The sequence below is a fragment of the Oncorhynchus kisutch genome, linkage group LG12 (assembly GCF_002021735.2).
Source record: "Oncorhynchus kisutch isolate 150728-3 linkage group LG12, Okis_V2, whole genome shotgun sequence".
Classification (NCBI taxonomy): Eukaryota; Metazoa; Chordata; class Actinopteri; order Salmoniformes; family Salmonidae; genus Oncorhynchus; species Oncorhynchus kisutch.
The window spans coordinates 21,795,934-21,816,941 of NC_034185.2; the positions used below are offsets into that span (position 1 = coordinate 21,795,934).

Below are 21,008 nucleotides of genomic sequence, written 5' to 3' on the forward strand. Positions count from 1 at the left end.
ATGTCTGTCTCATCATCAGCCGGAGAGATGATAAAGCATCAGTTTAGGAAATTACAACTGTGCCTCTCTCTTGTAGAGGCTTAACAATTTCCTATTTCAAATAGTGACCGCAAATCAATTATCTACACTGAGTATAATAAACATTAGGAACACCTTTTGCCCCCAGAACAGCCTCAATTCGTTGGGGCATGGACTCTACAAGGTGTTGAACGCGTTCCACAGGGATACTGGCCCATGTTGACACCAATGATTCCCACAGTTGTCTGGAAGTCCTTTGGGTGGGAGACCATTGTTGATACACACAGGAAAATGAAAAACCCAGCAGTGTTGCAGTTCTTGACACAAACTGGTGCGCCTGGCACCTACTACCCCGTTCAAAGGCACTTATATTGTTTGTCTTTCCCATTCACCCTCTGAATGGCACACGTACACAATCCATGTCTCAGTTGTCTCAAGGCTTAAAAATCCTCCCCTTCATCTACTCTGATTTTAAGTAGATGTGACATCAATAAGGGATAATAGCTTTCACCTGGATTCACCTGGTCAGTCTGTCATGTTAATGTTTTGTATACTCAGTGTATATCAACTTAACTCATTGTCAACTTGTTACATGCATGCACCTGTTACATGCATTGAGAGTGGTATGGCCGGAAAGAAAACAGGAATAATATGGAAATGACATTGATTGAACACAGCAGGAAAAAGCTACAGCCATGAAACGTTGACGTATGGTGACGCACTCTGGGAAAACATTTTATGCATATTTCCTGGCGTCCGTCTCACATCTGCAGCTCATTGATTTGTGCCATTTGTGACTGTGTCATGTAATTAATGGCCATCCTGTCATCCAGAGCAGGGCTGGCTGTCTCTCCAGTATTTAATGACAGCTCTGGCCTGATTACTATTCATCAGGAGTCCCAGGGGCAGAACGCAAGGCAGCAGATGGAGGGGATCGGGCTGGGGAAAGGCTGGCGTCCTGAGGCTGAGCGTCTGAGAAACTGGAGGGCTGAGAAGCCCGAGAGGCTGGGGCTAATGGCCTGGGGGCAGGTGCTGAGTGTCTGAGAAGCTGGGGAAAGGCTGAGGCTAAGGCTGAGAGTCTGGTGCAGGCTGGGGAAAGGCAAGGGCAGGGTCAGGCCAGATTAGACAGTCATGGATGCCCCATCAGCCTTCTGAGCAGGTTTCCAACAACAGGTCTGTCTGGCACACTGTATCGTTAATTCTCAGATGAGTGAGCGTGGCATTTGGAGAAAGAGCTTGTTGTAGCCTGCTGGGAGAATAACAAGGACTACGAATGCATTACATTTTCAGATGCAGTCAATGTAAACATATTTGATAAAATACAATTGCAAGGGAAATAATGTAATAATGATGTACAGTGCCTTCAGAAAGTGGTGGGTAGAATATGGTGCTTTGGTGACAAAACGGATGGTACTGTGATAGACTGCATCCAATTTGCTGAGTAGAGTGTTGGAGGCTATTTTGTAAATGACATCGCCGAAGTCAAGGATCGGTAGGATAGTCAGTTTTACGAGGGTATGTTTGGCAGCATGAGTGAAGGATGCTTTGTTGCGAAATAGGAAGCCGATTCTAGATTTAATTTTGGATTGGAGATGCTTAATGTGAGTCTGGAAGGAGAGTTTACAGTCTAACCTGACATCTAGGTATTTGTAATTGTCCACATATTCTAAGTCAGAACCGTCCAGAGTAGTGATGCTAAACGGGCGGGCAGGTGCAGGCAGCAATCGGTTGAAGAGCATGCATTTAGTTTTACTTGCATTTAAGAGCAGTTGGAGGCCACGGAAGGAGAGTTGTATGTCATTGAAGCCTGTCTGGAGGTTAGTTAACACAGTATCCAAAGAAGGGCCAGAAGTATACAGAATGGTGTCATCTACATAGAGGTGGATCAGAGAATCACCAGCAGCAAGAGCGACATCATTGATGTATACAGAGAAAAGAGTCAGCCCAAGAATTGAGCCATGTGGCACCCCCATAGAGACTGCCAGAAGTCCGGACAACAGGCCCACCGATTTTACACACTGAACTCTATCTGATAAGTAGTTGGTGAACCAGGCGAAGCAGTCATTTGAGAAACCAAGGCTGTTGATTAGCTGTTCAGGAGCCTTATGGCTTGGGGGTAGAAGCTGTTAAGAAGCCTTTTGGACCTCGACTTGGCGCTCTGGTACCGCTTGCCGTGCAGTAGCAGAGAGAACAGTCTATAACTAGGGTGACTGGAGTCTTTGACAAATTTTAGGGCCATCCTCTGATGCCGCCTGGCATAGAGGTGCTGGATGGCAGGAAGCTTGGCCCCATTGATGTACTGGGCCGTGCGCACTACCCTCTGTAGTGCCTTGCGGTAGGAGGCCGAGCAGTTGCCATACCAGGCAGTTGCCATACCAGGCAGTGATGCAACCAGTACTCTCGATGGTGCAGCCGTAAAAACTTTTGAGGATCTGTGGACCCATGCCAAATCTTTTCAGTCTCTGTTAAGGGATTTTTTTAAATCAATAATGACTAATTATGTATACATTTCAATCAGGACTGACTAATCAGAGTACTATTATGTTACTGTATATGTATGAATTTTCTTTTTATCCTAGTACTGAATATAATGTGTGTAATTATAATCAAGAAGTAGAACAATGACTGTCTGTTCCTTGGTATAAATTAATGAATTTATCATCAGACTGGCTAGAATGCTTATCTACACAGGCAGACCTTGGCTCGGGTCATAAATTATCTAAGTTGGGAGAGACGATGTGGGAAGGTTTGAGAACTATACAGCCATTGTACTGGAGTGGAGATGAGACGGGGTAGTACGAAAACTAATGACGTCATTTTCAGTTTATAACCTGTGGTAAACTGTATCATGTTCAGTACTCTCGAGAATAAACGCTGCTGATTGATTTTGAGACTGGTCTCTGTCCATTTTATGCAAATAAGAGCCTTAGTGTTTAATTTTAATTGAGTATTAAAACATATAGGAATGTAATTCCTGTAACAGTCTCCTGAGGGGCAATAGTCTTTGTCGTGCCCTCTTCAAGACTGTCTTAGTGTGTTTGGACCATGATAGTTTGTTGGTGATGTGGACACCAAGGAACTTGAAGCTCTCAACCTGCTCCACTCCAGCCCCGTCGATGAGAATGGGCGCGTGCTCGGTCCTCCTTAGAGACTTACCCAGAAAGACTCACACCTTTAATCACTGCCAATGGTGATTCGAACATGTATTGACTCAGTGGGTTGAATACTACCTAATCAATATATATTCGGGGTTTTTGTTGTAAAATTATGACTTTTTTAATTTATATTTTTACAAATGTTAGAATTTTTCTTCCACTTTGACGAGTATTTTGTGTAGATCGTTGACAAAAAAATTACAATTAAATCCATTTTAATCCCACTTTATAATATAACAGAATGTTTTGGAACTGTAGCTGTTAACGGCAACTGAATAGGTGGGGGGTATAGCAGCAATTATAGTGCAGCCTACAATCAAACATCAGACACAGCATGCACTTCCAGAAAAATAAACGGTTGTTTTTCATTTTGGAATAAAGAACAAAAACAATCTTATGTTTAGCCTGTTCCCTTCAACAGAACATAAACTTTCAGCCCTCGTACAAGTAGCATCACTTGTTTAATTGACCGGCTCGGCTTGAACCAAGGATTACTGAAAGCAATCATGCTTATTGTAGCACCTGTGTGACCCTACAGAAAGGGCCTGATCCTCTGGACACAGGAAGCAGCAAAGCACCTTACCCAGACTGTCCCCACTACCTCCCTTTCTCCCTCCCTCTTCAGTTCTTCCTCCTTATTTTTGCCCTCGCTCTCTCCCTCAGGCTCCCTGGAGTCACATTGGATCTCTGGTCTGGTCTGAAAGGTCTGGCTGGTCACTGTGACCATGGCAACTGCAGCAGTCCACCAATGGCAGGCACTTGGAACCATTAACAGGAAGTAGAGGTGAGGTGGGAGCTGAAGACTTGGCCCTGTCTCTCCACAGTAACCAAGCCAAGAATCTCTGTAAAGGACAATATTTGTTTGGGCATCCTGGTTGTGTAGGAGAGAGTAAGTTCTGCTACTGGAAGACTTTGTGTACTTATTTATTAGTGACACTTTCTTTACATAATTCCATGAAGTAGAAATCTTAACCTAACGTAACATCTATTCTCATTAATTAGATTTATCATGAGGAAGCGAAATTCGATTGGCCTGTGTTGCCTTTACCGTGTATTTCTATATCGTCTTTTCCCAAATGATTTTATTATCATACTTCCTGAGAATAACTCTATTAATGTCACCCAGCAGCTACATATTATCAAATCCAAACAACAAACCATTCATGCCAAATAAACTATTGGGTGGTTATCCAGGGACATAAATATGATGATAGAATAATTGTGCAAATAGATCCCCAGGGGCATATAAAACATTTGAGAGGATGTGAGTAACTTAAACCCCTCCACATCTCAGATGACAAATACCCCGGTACGTAGGCGAAGCATCTCAGTGATCATTTGTATCAATGGGATTCCATTGCAGTTGTTTCTATGTATAAGAGAATACTATATGAAACACCATCGAAGGACTAGACAAGAGAATCCACAAGAGGTTTGTAACAATGTACGCTGAGAGTTGGGAAGCAGGTTCAGGGAGTGAATACATTTAATTCAGAAATGAACAAAACAAGAAACAAACAGCACACCGACATAAAACAGAAACAATGAGGACTGGGGAAGAAACCAAAGGGAGTGACATAAAGGCCAGGTAATCAAGATGGAGTCCAGGTGAGTGTCATTATGCGTGAAACGCTGGTGACAGGTGTGCGCCCTAACAAGCAGCCTGGTGACCTAGATGCCGGAGAGGGAACACAAGTGACAAGGTTAATTACGATAATTCAGTCAAATCCACTTGACAGCTTCTTATTCTGCTCGAGGAGTTCTAGAGCATCCTCAGAACCAGTCGATCAATACACATTCAAATCCATTCTCATGTTTTCACACATCTCACTATGAGGAGGATTGACTCACTCCAATCATGTGGAGATGGTGTTGTTAACACACTAAGCCTCTCCAGTCAGTTTGTGTTTAAAGAACAGTGAGTTGTTGACCCTGTTCTGACCTTAGTGTTTGTGCATCAACATACAGATGTAGGAATTTGAGACAGTTTGCTACAGCAGGAAAAGAATCCTGCAACAAAAGGAAACATGAAGTATGTGGATTATATTTAATGGACATTTTTGTAGGGGTTGATAAATGTTTTTGTAAGGAAATATCAAGTCTGACATTTCGAAGTGAAATTACAAACTTCAGAAGCCTTTTTAAATCTCAAGCACACTACAAAGTTATCCTGCAACATGGTGATCAAATTAAGATCATACATCTGTACAGACATATGGCAGAGGTCCTGAGCTGACAGACTACAGATCCTTTCTACAGAGCTCAGTACAGAATAACACAGATGATCAGACAAACAACAATCCAACACAGACTACAGGGTACTAAGACATTTTCATTATTATTATTTAATGTGAAAAATACAACATAAACCACCTCTTTCATGATTAAGTGGGGAGTCACAAGGCACTGGACCGTCTCATGTTATTACAAAGGAAGCGCAATAACAGAGCAGAGAAGCAGACATCAACCCTCGTCTTTTATATACACACTAGGAGACCAATGATTGCAGAGGAAACACTTGTCTTTTTCCAATACACTCCTCAACAAGATCTATTAAAAAAAGCACTATAAAGCTAAAGGTTATAAAAAGTGAATGTCTGTGATGTGTAACAGTTCATGTCTGTGTCTGGTTGCGCTCGGTTGTGTTTGGACTGACTGGCTGTTTTAAAGCTTTGGAACAAATCAAATCAAACTTTATTTGTCACATGCGCCGAATACGGTAGATGGTAGACCTTACTGTGAAATGCTTACAAGCCCTTAACCAACAATGCAGTTCAATTAGAGTTAAGAAAATATTTACCAAATAAACTAAAGTAAAAAATAATAAAAAGTTACACAAAATAACAATAACTAAGCTATATAAAAGGTACCGAGTCAGTGTGCGGGGGTACAGGTTAGTTGAGGTAATTTGTACATGTATGTAGGGTTGAAGTGACTATGCATAGATAATAAACAGTGAATAGCAGCAGTGTACAAAACAAATGGGGGTGGGGGTCATTGTAAATAGTCTGATGGCAATTTTATTAATTGTTCAGCAGTCTTATGGATTGGGGGTAGAAGCTGTTAAGGAGCCAAATGATCCTAGACTTGGTGCTCAGGTACCGCTTGCCGTGCAGTAGCAGAGAAAACAGTCTATGACTTGGGTGATTGGAGTCTCTGACAATTTTATGGGCTTTCCTCTGACACCACCTATTATATAGGTCCTAGACGGCAGGAAGCTTGGCCCCAGTGATGTACTGGGCCGTACGCACTACTATCTGTAGCGCGTTATGGTCAGAGGCCGAGCAGTTGCCACACCAGGCGGTGATGCAACCGGTCAGGATGCTCTCTGCAGCTGTAGAACTTTCTGGGGTCCCATGCCATCTTTTCAGTCTTCTGAGGGGGAAAAGGTGTTGTCACGACTGTCTTGGTGTGTTTGGACCATGATAGTTTGTTGGTGATGTGGACACCAAGGAACTTGAACCTCTCGACCCGCTCCACTACAGCCCCGTCTGATAATGGGGGCCTGTTCTGCCCGCCTTTTAACTGTAGTCCACGATCAGCTCCTTTGTCTTGCTCACATTGAGGGAGAGGTTGCTGTCCTGGCACCACACTGCCAGTTCTGACCTCCTCCCTATAGGCTGTCTCATCGTTGTTGGTGATCAGGCCTACCAGTGTTGTGTCGTCAGCAAACTTAATGATGGTGTTGGAGTCATGTTTGGCCACACGATCGTGGGTGAACAGGGAGTACCGGTGGGGACTAAGTACACACCCCTTAGGGGCCCCAGTGTTGAGGATCAGCGTGGCAGACATGTTGTTGCCTACCCTTACCACCTGGGGGTGGCCTGTCAGGAAGTCCAGGATCCAGTTGCAGATGGAGGTGTTTAGTCCCAGGGTCCATAGCTTCGTGATGAGCTTTGTGGGCACTATGGTGTTGAATGCTGAGCTATAGTCAATTAACAGCATTCTCACAAAGGTGTTCCTTTTGTCCAGGTGGGAAAGGGCAGTGTGGAGTGTGATTGAGACTGCGTCATCTGTGGATCTGTTGGGGCGGTATGCGAATTTGAGTGGGTCTAGGGTATCCGGGAGGATGCTGTTGATGTGAGCCATGACCAGCCTTTCAAAGCACTTCATGGCTACCGACGTGAGTGCTATGGGGCAGTATTCATTTAGGCAGGTTACCTTCGCTTCTTTGGGCACAGGGACTATGGTGGTATGCTTGAAACATGTAGGTATTGCAGACTCCGTCAGGGAGAGGTTGAAAATGTCAGTGTGACACTTGCCAGTTGGTCCGCGCATGCTTTGAGTACACATCCTGGTTATCCATCTGGCCCTGCGGCTTTGTGAATGTTGACCTGTTTAAAGGTCTTGCTCACATTGGCTACCGAGAGCGTTATAACACAGTCATCCAGAACAGCTGGTGCTCTAGTGCATACTTCAGTGTTGCTTGCCTCGAATCGAGCATAAAAGGCATTTAGCTTGTCTGGTAGGCTCGCATCACTGGGCAGCTCGCATCTGGGTTTCCCTTTGTAGAACCGGTGTAGAACCGACGAGCATCAGAACCCGTGTAGTAGGATTCAATCTTAATCCTGTATTGACGCTTTGCATGTTTGATGGTTCGTCTGAGGGCATAATGGGATTTCTTATAAGCGTCCGTATTAGTGTCCCACTCCTTGAAAGCGGCAGCTCTAGCCTTTAGCTCGATGCGAATGTTGCCTGTAATCCATGGCTTCGGGTTGGGATATGTACGTACGGTCACTGTGGGGACGACGACGTCGATGCACTTATTGATGAAGCCGGTGACTGACTGAGGTGGTATACTCCTCAATGCCATTGGATGAATCCCAGAACATATTCCAGTCTGTGCTAGCAAAACACACCACAGCACTGAGTCGTTGCATGGTCACTCTCAGGAGACCAGACTCTCGGGATCATATTGTCTGTCTGCAACGCTGACCTACACATTCATGGAGTGTGTCCATCTCAATACTTCAGCTGGTGTCAGCTGGTGTCAGTGGGACCACGGCCATGGTGCTTGTAGACTCCTCCCTTGGTGTGGGTGTGTTACTGGGCTAAAGACAGGGGGAGGATGGAGGGGCTGTGGTTGCTCTGGGGGTCAAGTGAGGACAGAGGAGGAGGGCTGGGGAACACTGGCGGCTGCAGGCTCCATCTTGCTGCTGTGGGTGATAGCTGTGTCTCGTGGCCAGATGCTGCGTCTCGTGGCCATGATGATCTTCTCCATCTGGGAACACACACACACACATTAGTAGGCTCTTAACATTAGACACTCAACACTAGGAAATATGAGGGATAAGCTGGGCTCTCAGTTAGAGGACTGAGGAGGGAGGAGAATTCAGCTAATCTCTGCTCTACTTCTACTGAGGAGAGACGCCAACTCCAGCTTCAGACGCTGAAATGAAGTGGGACGCTGCAGAGAGTGACATCAAAGCTAAATGCAAGAGGAAATGTTTGGAGGACAAAGAAATTATATTTTTTTTATTTGGGGTGTTGACAATATAATTAGAGGAGGCGAGGAGAGGCTGGACAAATGCAGGACTGGACAGAAACAAGTGAGCATACATTTACAGGACAAGGTACAGCACACAGTATTGCTCTTACTGTACCTGGCCTTTGAGGCTGTCCCCGGTGAACATGTACTTGATGTGGTAGAGGAAGTCACAGATGGGGTCCATGAAGGACAGGTGTTGACTGTGTTGGTCCACAGTCTGCAGCATCTCATGGAACGCCACTCCAATCTGCGATTCACAACATAGATCTTTAAGAAAGGAACAGGCAAATCAGTCACTGATTGAATGGCGATGGTGTGTCGCACGTCTCATTAACACAATGCTAGAGTGAAAAACCGAAGAAATTCTAAGAATGGCTATTTTTGTCAATGAGCTGTCCAGGGGGTGGCAGGCTGGTCAACAGAAGAACTGCAGATTAATGGGAAGCCACAGTGCAGCCCAGGGAAGAGACACCGCCGCTGGGGAGAGGAGCCAATACCAAGGACCTTAACTCTCCCTCTCTGCTCTCCGCAAATAACAGGATTTCTCCCTGAGCCAGCTAATCCCCCTTTAATCTACCAAGCTATTGTTCATTTTCTTGAGGTTAAACCTGGAGATGGGGGACCAGCCCTGGGACTTACCTCAGGGCCACACGCACATGTCACACATACAAATGTGCACACACACGGCACGTGGACACACACACATGTATGTACCCACCCACACACCCACCATCAGTTCTATTCTCTCTAATGGTCGAGGGAGTGTGAAAGGGAATTTCATTTACAGGCCTTTTGTGTGGGATTGTATGGTGTATTCAGGTTATACTGGGATATGGGGGAGGAAAGGAGGGGGGATATATGGACAGAAATGGACCTCCAGCATGCAGTGGGTCCTCTCCTGTTGGAAGCGCTGGAGGAAGGGCCCCACCAGGTGGTCCACATAGAGGAGTTGGAACTCTGTCTTTACTGGGGGCTTCAGCACCTCAGACAGGAACCTGGGCGAGGGAGGAGAGAGGAGATGTTAGACGTCTCCTAGAGAAAGATAGAGACTGAAGAGGAGAGAATGGACTGCTCTCTCAAAGACATATGGGGAAGGAGGAGAAAAGGACAAAAACATCTCTACAGAACTTAATGAAAGGCTTTGTAAAGCCAAGGACCCGATGCTAAGTGACTAAGGCTCTCACTGTGAGAGCTGTGTGCAAATGGAAGAAGACAATGGAGGCACTGAATTTGAATGATAAACTACAGGCTTTTCTGAATGAACAGACAGCTGATAATAAACCAGATGTACAGCAGAACAAAAGCGTCAGAGTGTGTTTGCAGATGACAAGATAGATCCCAGGTGTGTGTGTGTGTGTGTGTGTGTGTATACAGGTCTTCCAGAGCGAGAGCCATGTGTGTTCTGTGTTTCAGAAGCGTCAGTGTGAGGCGTACACACTCGGCTGCCTGTGCCACTAGGGGTGTCTCGTCACCGGGCTCTGCCGTCAGAATGCTGCGGCGCCCGCTGAGATCTCCCATGTCTCATGTTCCGCCCTCCCACACATCACGGCCCACACTGATGGCATTTCCATCTGCTTTACAGTAATGTAATCTCAGCAGGCCATAGCTCTGCTGTCATTTCACATGACAGTCCGTCGGAGCAGGAAAGGCACTTGCTGACACTTTAGGGAGTCCAGCGAGGCCTGAACAAGGCCTGAACACACAGTTATGGGGAGATTTTCCCAGGCTAGATGAGAGGCCCTACTGAGCTAAGCCTAAACTGGGCCTGGGAGGCAGCAGTCCTGCCAGCTGGTACCAGGACTAGAGGGGTGGAAAACAGCTAATCAGGGGGCAGCTGGTACCAGGACTAGAGGAGTGGAAAAGAACTAATCAGGGGGCAGCTGGTACCAGGACTAGAGGGGTGGAAAACAGCTAATCAGGGGGCAGCTGGTACCAGGACTAGAGGGGTAGAAAAGAGCTAATCAGGGGGCTACTGGTACCAGGACTAGAGGAGTGGAAAACAGCTAATCAGTGGGCAGCTGGTACCAGGACTAGAGGGGTGGAAAACAGCTAATCAGGGGCTACTGGTGCGTCTTCCTTGGGTATGAGGGAGAGCTGTCCAATGCTGGAGTGGTGCCAGATGGTGTTGGCCAGGGCCAGCACGTAGCTGCAGTACATCTAAGAGTAAGACTGGTGGCAGGCGGTCCAGAAGTGCGAAGGGGTACCCCACCCACTCAGTCTCTGATGTGAGGCATGGGCTGCCCAGAACACTCATAATACGGTCCTGCAGGACCACCCAGTAAGGCTCCTAGAGAGGAAAACATACAACGTTAAGCTCATTTCTTTTCAGACTTTAGAGAAGCTTTCAGACAGGAGTCTGGAGGACAGATGAAGTAATGCTTATTTGGGTAAAGCCATCACTCTTGTCTAACTGCCCAGAATTTCACAGTGAGCAGTAAAATACCACAATTTATGGACCTTGTCTTTCATGGATAGTTGAAACTTGATCATGCGAATGGGGAAAAACAAGTTTGCTGTATGCCATGAACAACATTCCTGATCTATAACAAAGTGTGTGTGTGTGTGTGTAGGTGCGTGAATGCGTGCGTGATTAGAGAGGAATCTTACAGGCAGTGATCACCAGCGTTCATCCAGGCACTTATGTTCCCCCGAGGCAACAGCGGTTGGCTGTTAAAAGGCACATGACATCAGGAGGCCACTCCACACACAACATAACAAAACACAACACAGATACACACAGGTCTAACTGAGCTCTGCAGAAAACTAACACTGCAGTGATTCAGCACCACTTCAAGATGACTCATCATCCATTCCTCACACAAGGCTTCTGCATAATAACAGGGACTTTTATTTAACCAGGCAAGTCAGTTAAGAACAAATTCTTATTTACAATGACAGCCTACCCTGGACAAACCCAGACGATGCTGGACCAATTGTGCCCCGCCTTATGGGACTCCCAATCACAGCCGGATGTGATGCATCCTGGATTTGAACCAGGTACTGCAGTGACACCTCTTGCACTGAAATGCAGTGTCTTAGACCACTGCGCCACTCGGGAGCACTTAACACATGCTTCAAGAGTAAAGTGCAGTCAGAATATATATTTATACCAGAGGTTTTATATATATATATATATATATGTTTTATTTTATATATATATTTTATATAGTCTAGAGCCCATTCTCCCCCTCTCAATGACTGGTTAGCAGCCGCTGTTCGACCTACGAGCTTTGACCCCATGCTGACCTCTTGAGGACGACGCTGAGCAGAGTGTTGCCAATGTCCTTGCCGGGCACTGCCAGGGCCATCAGCTCACACAGGTGACATGCAGGGCGTGGGCGGCCGGGTTGGGGAACTCGTTGAACCTTCAGTCACAGTTCGGGAATGGCCCGACAGTCAGGTAGAATTTAAAAAACTTTAGCAGTGTATATTTTGTTTGAGCAAAATAACAGTATTAGTCTTGGCAAAATGCATAGAATTGCAGGAAATTTCTCTCGGCTCCATGGAAAAATGTGTAGAATTGTGGAAAATACATACTATACCAGGCTGTGTACACAATCAAAGCTACAGACCACAACCATTCCCTCTCCCATTCCCTCACGTCCTCCCAGGTGGTCCAGTAGCGTCTCCGGGCAGCAGCTCCAGGAAGCGGTAGATGACAATGTTGAAGACGAGCAGGATAAGGAGGCACACGTTACCTAAGTAGATGGGCAGGTAGTGGTACTGATGCTGCATGGGTGAATTTACATGCTCCGCCTGGCCCTCAAAGTACATGAAACGTCAAACGCTGTAACCGTATCATCGTTAAGCTGTATTAAAAGAGCATGTTTGATAACAGCAAAACAGTAAGTGGTCAAAGCAATAGTCACCACAGCAGAACAGAACGAGAGACAACCCATTTCCACTGCTCAGTTAGAGAACACAGTTGAGCCAATGTAAATATCAAATTGAAACAGGATCAATCTTCAACAGGGAATGGAGCAGGCTGAACAATAGCGGCCTCCCGTTGACATTCACGTTCTTATCACCTTGAGCCACTCTGTGCCTAGTGGTTCTTTCAAACTGTCTTTCAGGCAACGCTGCTCTTTTCATGCTAGCAGACAGCAGAGTTGGAGCCAGTATGGTACCTTGTGGTAGGTCATGTGCTTGGTGTGTCAGTCGCTCTGCAGCCAGTGTTCGGGGACGTTCTCCTTGACGAGGTCTGAGCCGCGGTTGCGGTTGTAGTTGGGCTTGAGGAGGAGGAGCTGGATGATAAAGTAGCAGACCTGGGCCTCGTTACCCTCGGGACTCCTCATGGCCTGGACAGGAGGGGGGAGGAGAGGGAGAGATGGGAAGAGGCGAGAGATGAGTGAGGGAAGTAATGGGAAAGAGGGAGAGGTCAATAGGGAATTAAACAATTGTTTGATAGCTGCTGAACCGGCACAGATTAATATTGAACAAAGAAATATGAATGTACATTATCACAATGGAATTGAAGCTTCCAAAGACTTAAATAGAGGTCAAACATATGACTGGACCATAGTTCTAAATATGTTTGTCTCATCCTAAGGGATGGATCGAAATTTACAGAATGGTCCCGGGGAGGGTTTAGTCTTTTTTAAATCTAGTCCAGCAGAGGGTCATGTAATTGATGAATTTAGAATTAGTTGCTTATTAGGCTACAGTATACACTGAGAATACTAAACATTAAGAACACCTGCTCTTTCCATGACAGCTTTTATCTGGTCAGTCCCTTATTCCCTTATTGATGTCACTTGTTAAATCCTTTCAATCAGTGCAGATGAAGGGGAGGAGACAGGATAAGGCCAGGCACCACAGGTTAATAGGGATTTTTTTTCTTATTTAGTCTAGTCAGACTGAATCTTTACCAGTTGAAAGTATACATAAATACAACATATTATCATATTACAAGTTTGATATATTTTAACATTAAAATATGCAAATGAGACAACCTCGCTAATTTGCATATTACGAGAATCAATTTTTTTCAACACTGCTTCAAGGCAGAATGTTTTCATTTTGTATTGTGATAAGACACTCAATGGTCAGACTTTTATAGATCAGTTTATCAAAATATTGATAAACACTTCACATGTATGAATGATACATATTGTTCATATATTTACATATAAAATGCCACCTAAAATCAAAACAACACAAGATATTTAAAAAAGCCTCTGTAAAAGTCTGACTACAAGACCTAAGAACCTGTGTGTGGAATAATGTGAATGTACGTCCTTGGAAGACTGAGCAGAATGAATTGGCGCAGGAGAAACATGTCATTTTCAGAAAATGGCCGATAAATATAGGCTAATGCAATTCAAATGCACTTTCCATAAATATGACCATTTGTCACATTAATTAAACTCTTATTCATATATCACTTCAAAACTGACAAATAAACATCAAATATACCTTTTACAAATAAATACCTGAGCATGTTGAATACATTTGTTTCTAGCAATAGAGCATATGCTTTGAATACTGGTCTGTTGGGCAAATATGCAGTTTTGGGCAAATTCTCATATCGCTTTGCTCAATTTGTCACATACAAGGATTTTGTATGGCTGTTGAAATGTGCAGAACATTCATCAGCTATGCCTGCCCCATATGTAAGGTCCTCTTTGAGTTGTTGCTAGTGCCGCTTTACTTTCATGACTGTGTCATGGGACCTGTGCCTACTCTTGGCACACTCCGTTGAAGCAGCATCAGCTCTCACAACACGCCTAGCATTCTCCTCTCTGATTGCTTCCAGTGTCACCAAGGTGCTGTCAAGCCACAATTTGTCCATCACATTTGATATAACAGTGGCTTCCTCATTGAAGGTGGCTACTGCCATACTGGCTGCTGCGTCAATGTGGCTTTTGCCCACGAAGACAGTTTTGGGGCATCGCGACCATATTAGAGTTCAGACATTCATTTGCATTCTGGGTTCCTCCGTGCTGCATTCTTTTGAGGAGGTTATCATTTGACATCCTATGATATAGAGATACCATTTTCTGTGCAACGTCTATTAAAAAATGTATGGCCTCCATGGTTTTTGTGACTGGGTGGATCTTCACCATTTTCTAGGGCTCGCTGGTACCAGCACCAAGATGTTGACATGGAATGGACAAGACCAGCTCAGATAGCATTCTTCATGCCCTCTATATCACCCTGGTTATTAAGAATCTCCCCCCTGTAATAGTTTTGCAGACTCTTACATTTTTGTGCAGTGAGTTTCCCTACACCTCTCCCCCCAAAATGTTTCTCTGAACTAAGTTTAGGAAGCGCTGTTCCCATCCTCTTGTGGGCATGATTGATGCATTCTAGTTTCCCTATCTCAATGCCTGGGTAGGGATCTAATTTGACAACTGCATTGTATACGGTACTGTCTCCATCTGAGAGCATCTCGGTGTCACGAAAGTGGTAGCGACTGACTGATCTGGCCCACATGCATTTAGCTGCTTCCTGCTCAATTGCTTTGCTCGAACCAGAGAAGTTTTGAGCACAGTCATCTGCATGTGAATCCTTCCATTCTCTGAACTCCTCCTCACTAATTCCACTTTTCCTTTTCATCACACATGTATGGCAGTGTGAAGACAACACCTCATAGTCTATCACTAGACCTGTTGCAATGTCTATGCACACACCTATCCCGTAGTTGGAAGTGAAACCTCTATTGTGCAAACTGCCATCAAAGGATACAAGAATGTCTATGTCTATGATGGCATTGACTGTATCCCTCTCTGGGGGGGGGGGGGGGGGAGTACTTATTCCTGTCATGACAGGAGTACATTCCTTACCCTATGTAAATATTCGCATAACAGCATGTATTTACTTTATGTAAAGCTAATTTCTCAGTAATCACAGTAGGCTACAGCCATATGACAATGTAGGCCTATGTGATTGTCTCATTGTATAGTTATGTTTTCCTATCACTCTGTTTATTCACTTTGAATACATTTGCTGGAGTAAGGAAATCTATACATAGCAAGTCACCTGACAATAATGGGCAACACTCCACTTTTATTTACCTGTCACTCTCTTGTCATATCTCTGATATGAGCTGAGACACAGGAAGGAATCCCTAGGGCTTTGCTTATTTTCTTAAGTGCTGCATAACCAAGTTCAAGTTTGTGGGCTAGAAGAACTATCCTCATATTTATGTCAAATCCCACATCTCTCCTGGAGCACTCCTGCAGCCTGGAGGAAGTGTAAACACTCCTCCTAAATGCATCACGATCACCTTCACAGTGTGCACATTACATTGTATCATGACAGAATGACAGAATCCCTGGTTGGTGGGGTCAATAGTGATTTTCAGTCCAGTGTGTAGACACGTAGGGCAAATGAAATCATGTACAAGTTGGTTTATTTGTGATGTGGAATGAAAGACACTGTTGGCTGGCTGCTGGCTGGTTGACCGCTGCTAGCTGTCATCTTCGTCTCAACTGATTTGCGTCTCAACGCGCTGCTGCCGGCTACCTCCTTTTGCTCATCTACCTGTACTGCCACTGCCTCGATCAGCTGATCAGGCAAATTTTTTCTTTCATTCAATGCTTTTCTCGCATTGGTTAACTGAGCTCAACTATTTTTATTCACATACTGTTGGTATATTCTTCGAGATTTGCTCATTTTGTCTCTCTTTACGTAGATCCTTCGCCATAGATATTTTCAAACAAGGACGTGCTGCGCGCACATGAGGCATTTCAACCAATCAGGTTGACGGAAAGGGTCTTTAAATGCCAGTAACCAATTGGATGTCAGGAAATTACTAATATTTCAGCAGAAATCACTAAGTCTACAAAGCATATCGCCATGTATGGACTAGCTAACGATATGCTCCGGAAAACAAGCTTTTGAATGATATATGATTCAACATGGAGAGTTTTAAAAATAGTGGTTGAATATCTACATGAAACATGCTAACAAGAACACAATGTATGCTAGGTGTAGTTGACGGAGTTGGAACGACAGATGAATTGAGGGTGTTTCAGAGGGTATGCCATAGGCCTACCTCTTCTTAAAGAACATTTTAAAAAGGACAGGCCTACCACTTATAAGACGTTTAAGAAAGTAATACAAATCCGATTATATAAAGTGATCTATAACAGCGCAAACATGCTGTAAAATACTGTCACGAGTGCTCCCTCTCCGGCCTTTAGGTCACCAGGCTGCTCTGTGGCATTAAAAAAGATTATGCTAATATGTAAAATGACGTAGAATTGCATGAAATGTTTATAAAATTCTATTTTTCTCAGCAAATACGATGATAGATTCATGCAAGGCTTTTACTATAAAGGAGATATTTCCATCCCTACTCTTGTCCACGGTACGCTATAAAAACTACTGCGTTACCATGTAATACTCACAGGACGAAGAACAGTTTATAAAATGGCATATCTAAGGCTCTGGTCTGTCCAAGATGTGAGGGTTAACAGTAGACATGTTCTCTGCTATCCACTTTGTTTAAATTCATTATTTTGGGTATAGAGGAGGGTCACGTTTCCAAGCGTTAAGACTGGGTTTAGTTCAAATATATTTAGCTAAAGGGAGGGCCATCCATTTTCATTTCAGAGAGGTCTGATTTTCTCCATGTAACCCTTATTGTAAATAATGTTCACGCCCTTACCAGGCACAGGATGAGTCTGTCCAGCGTGACAATGTTGTACTTCCACACCATGTTGTTGAGGATCTCGATACACTTGTTGAGCTGCTGGCCACCGGCCAACGTGGAGAACTCGTCAACCAGAAAGTCTGCAAACGTCCTGACATGAGCCACCAGAGCCCGCGCTCCTATCCTCTCCAGAACGCTGGGGCAAGACAGGACACACTGCCTGGTCAGGATGATGGCCTCACCTCACAACGAACGCACAGACACGTCAAATTGCCATAATGTACTGTAACATGGCTCATTGTTTACCATGAGTCATCATTACTAGTCTTCCTTTGAATTCAAAAGGCCATCTGTCAATAACAAGATTATTTCATGATTCAATGCAAAGCTGTTATCTCAAACACTATCAGCACCCTTAAAACAATCATCAACCCAAACAACCACCAAACAGCTTTCTGACACCATCTGCCTCTAGTGTGTGTGTGTGTGTGTGTGTGTGTGTGTGTGCGTGTGTGTGTGTGTGTTCCTCAACAGCATCCAGAGACAGAGCGCCTGGGGCCCACAGCAGCCCCTTCCTCTTCCCAGTGGTAGTTCCCCCTGCATACCCTTTCCTACCACCATTCCTGGCCACACCACAACCACCACCACTGGCATCTCCCAATTCCCCATGCTCCGGCTTCCTGGTAGACAGGCCCTATTTAGAGAACAGGAGAACAGTTTTACTGTAGCAGCTCAGCTGCATTACAAGACAGTCATTACCAGACTTCCAGTCACTGGAAAAGTGAGCACACTTTCCACCTCCAAAGCCTTTAGCCACTTCTTAATTAAAATCCCCTTTGGAAAATACCTGAGGCTTTCACTGGCGGTAAATCATATTACAAATGGCGGTGTGCGGCGTTTGACACAATGCTTCAAAACTCCCCCCATGACTGCCTTCTCGAGGAAAGCCATCACTCTCTGCTGGGTAGTGACGTAAAGAGCGCATGCAGGTTTACAATAGAAAAGGCTTTATTCATTCCTGACACTCAAACTCTGTGGGGGAAAGAGGGTGCAGGTTCTTTCCTACAGATGAGAGATGGAGGGAGAATTGGAGAGAAAGTGCCAGGGAGGGAGAGAGAAAGAAAAGGGAGAGAGAGAGGGAGAGGTATATATAAAGAAAGAGGGAGGGGGATAAAAGTGCCAGGGAGGGAGAGAGAGGGAGAGGTATATATAAAGAAAGAGGGAGGGGGATAAAAGTGCCAGGGAGGGAGAGAGAGGGAGAGGTATATATAAAAAAAGAGGGAGGGGGATAAAAGTGCCAGGGAGGGAGAGAGAGGGAGAGGTATATATAAAACAAGAGAGGGAGGGGGATAAAAGTGCTAGGGAGGGAGAGAGAAAGAAAAGGGAGGGAGAGAGAGGGAGAGGTCTATATAAAAAAAGAGAGGGAGGGAGTTGAAGCGTTTCATAACAAATTCAGAAACTCTCCCCGGAGGGTTATGCAAACAACAGCCCTTTACAGACCCATTATCACTCCTCCTGCCTGGTGATAAGCAGAAAGGCTCTGCTCTCCAAACCCCTGGCCTGCAGAGAGAGCAGACATCAGATACAACATAGCCTCTGTTGAACAGTAGTTCTCAGCACATGGCTTGCCAAGTGGCTCCAGGGATTGGGTGTGAGGCCGTGCTGATTTTTACACTGTGAGAGGGAATCCACAACAGCACTTTAGCAGCACGGTGCTGGCTACAGGTTGTCAGTCAGACTCCACAACTTCTGCTTCAGAAAGCACTTTAAAAATGCCTTGCTAGTATAGACTGGGCCTGTGATTTATTTTTAAAGATGGTAGCGGCAGGAAAGCTGTATCGGTGCTATCAGAAATAGTGGAGAGTAGAGATTCACATTTAGTCAAGTGTAATTCTCATTCAGAGCTTGTGATTAGAATGACAAGTGGGCAGTTAAGGAGTGTGTGTGTGTGTGGTCAGGCTGTTTCCATCCACACAACGTACAGTTATAAACAGGGGTGTGCCGACCTCGTCAAACTACTATTCGTCTCCGTCACACTTGATACTCATAATAGGATTCACTCGTGATCGGAAAACCCAGACGTGTGCTTTAAATGCCTGTAAAGCCTATATCTCAAGTGCACATTACTGCACTATCACTCAGAGCGCATCTCAGAGGGTTTCCACTATTTACCACAGCCACAGAGTAAAAATGTGCTCTATTGAAATGTATGATTTTTAAACATTTATTTTAGGTTAGGGTTAAGCAAAAGGTTAACAGTGTGGTTAAGTTTAGGGTTAGGTTTAAAATCAGACTTTAAGAAGATAAATTGTAGAAATATGCAGGGTTTATGACTTTGTGGCTGTGGTAAATAGTGATGACCATCTCAGAGTACAAAGAACAAGAACGACATGAAAATGCGCATGATTCACTTAGTTCTATTCAATTATCAATGAAATAGGCTAATAAATACCCTAATGCATGTCTGGCTATTGCTGCCTGCATTTATTCTAGACACAGATTTAGCCTATGCCATAGCATTTGTACAATCAAAATAAACTATTTGACTCCCCCCCCCCAAAATTACATTACATTTACATTCAATTGTTTTTTAAAAAAGTCCTCCTCATCAATCTACAAACAATACCCCATAATGACAAAGCAAAAACAGCTTTTTAAGACATTTTTGCATATTTATTAAAAATAAATACTATTCAGACCCTTTACTCAGTATTTTGTTAAAGCACCTTTGGCAGCGATTACAACCTTGAGTCTTCTTGCATATGACACTACAAGCTTGGCACTATAAGGACACAAAGTGAGACCCAGATGCAGATACAGGAGGCAGATTGTTTGAGTCTTTGATATGTATTATTCAATCCAAAAGGGGTAGGCAAGAGAATGTTCGTGGACAGACAAAATGTCAAAACCAGTTCAGAGTCCAGGAGGTACAGAGGGGCAGGCAGGCTCGAGGTCAGGGCAGGCAGAATGGCCAGGCAGGCGGGTACTGTCCAGAAAACAGGCAAGGGTCAAAACCGGGAGGACTAGTAGAAGAGAATAGAAAAGCAGGAGTACGGGAAAAAACACTGGTTGACTTGAAAGACATACAAGACGAACTGACACAGAGAGACAAGAAACACAGGGATAAACACACCAGGGAAAATAAGCGACACCTGGAGGGGATGGAGACAATCATAAGGACAGGTGAAACAGATCAGGGTGTGACAGGCACACCTGTATTTGGGGAGTTTCTCCCATTCTTCTCTGCAGATCCTTTCAGGCTATGTCAGGTTGGATGGGGAGTGTCTCCTGTGTTGTCTTGGCTGTGTGATTAGGTTCATTGTCTTGTTGGAAAGTGAACCTTCGCCCCAGTCTGAGGTCCTGAGTTCCCTGGAGCAGGTTTTCATCAAAGATCTCTCTGTACTTTGCTCCATTCATCTTTCCCTCGATCCTGACTAGTCTCACAGTCCCTGCAGCTGAAAAACATCCCCGCAGCATGAAGCTGCCACCACCATGATTCACCGTAGGGATGGTACCAGGTTTCCTTCAGACGTGATGCTTGGCATTCAGGCCAAAGAGTTCAATCTTGGTCTCATCAGACCAGAGAATCTTGTTTCTCATGGTCTGAGTCCTTTAGGTGCCTTTTGGCAAACTCCAAGTGGGCTGTCATGTGCCTTTTACTGAGGAGTGGCTTCCATCTGGCCACGCTACCATAAATGCCTGATTGGTGGAGTGCTGCAGAGATGGTTGTCCTTCTGGAAGGTTCTCT

At 44.7% G+C, this 21,008-nt stretch overlaps 1 pseudogene; it reads right to left on the reverse strand.

Annotated features, from left to right (window-relative positions):
* Positions 1-7,928: 7,928 nt before the first annotated feature.
* Positions 7,929-21,008, reverse strand: part of LOC109901362 (mediator of RNA polymerase II transcription subunit 23-like) — a 34,228-nt pseudogene continuing 21,148 nt past the window's right edge.